We start from the raw sequence: 1,118 nt of genomic DNA, 5'->3' as shown, positions 1-1,118 counted from the left end.
ACCAGTTAAGGGGCCGAGGAGAGGGGCAGGGCTTTGGGGGCGGGACCGAGAGACGGAAGGGGCTAGGGGCGGGGCCGTGGGAGGGGCAGGCCGCTCGAGGGCAGAGCTCGCGGAGGGGGCTGAGGGGCGTGGCAGGGCTAGGACTAGAGTTACCCGGTCTCCTGGCAAGAGCCCGACCTTCCAGGGCGGAGTTTGGGAGGCTTTTGGGGACCTTCATTTGGGGCTCCTCCGTGGTGCAGGTCCGGTCCTCGCACAGCCGAAAGGATGCGTGACAACCAGAGCCTTACGCTCACTGACACATGCACAGACGCACGCGCGCTTTCTCTCCCTCGCTCACTTTCACTTTCTTCTTCCAGATCAGTATTTGGAACCAGAGTTTTCTGGTACATCACTGCATGTACTCATCCTTAAGATCCTACTCCTGATCCTTTCGACTAAAGAAAATGAAGAATTGGCGTGCTAGGAATTTTACTTTGGTTACTTCACTCTTAAGCCGCCATTTCTTTATATACATAATAGGACTTTTTAAAAGTTATTGTGAAAATGCAAACGAAGCACTCATTCAGGTTCCCTGCCTGGAATGTACATGATGTTCAGTAAATGATCTGAGCACTTATTATTTGCTAAGCATCGCTCTAAGGCTCCTTATGAATGTATTAAAATTACTTAATATTGTCTCTTTTTTTGTTGTTTTGTCTTTTGCCTTTTTGAGGGCAGCACCCACGGCATATGGAAGTTCCCAGGCTAGGGGTCTAAACGGAGCTGTTGCTGCTGGCCTACGCCAGAGCCACAGCAACATCTGATCCCAGCCGCACCTGCAAACCACACCACAGCTCACGGCAACACCGGATCCTTAACCCACTGAGCGAGGCCAGGGATGAACCCACAACCTTAAGGTTCCTAGTCAGATTCATTTAGGCTGAGCTTGTATGGGAACTCCTAAGTCTTTTTTTTTTAAAAAGTTATGGTAAAGACCAAGGGAAGGACTGTCAAAGAAACATACAATATTGTCGTGTGAAACTGCTTTTTAAATTCTAAAAGAGCTGTGTGAATGCTATCGATGACAAATAGCACAAACAAAAACATAATAGTTTATAAAAACCAAAGGCCTCATGAGA

The sequence above is a fragment of the Sus scrofa genome, chromosome 4 (assembly GCF_054392235.1).
Source record: "Sus scrofa isolate SSC_HxYL_T2T_F1_AM1 chromosome 4, Sscrofa_HxYL_maternal_Yorkshire_Landrace_v2.0, whole genome shotgun sequence".
NCBI lineage: Eukaryota > Metazoa > Chordata > Mammalia > Artiodactyla > Suidae > Sus > Sus scrofa.
Note: the sequence above shows the minus strand (reverse complement) of the source record.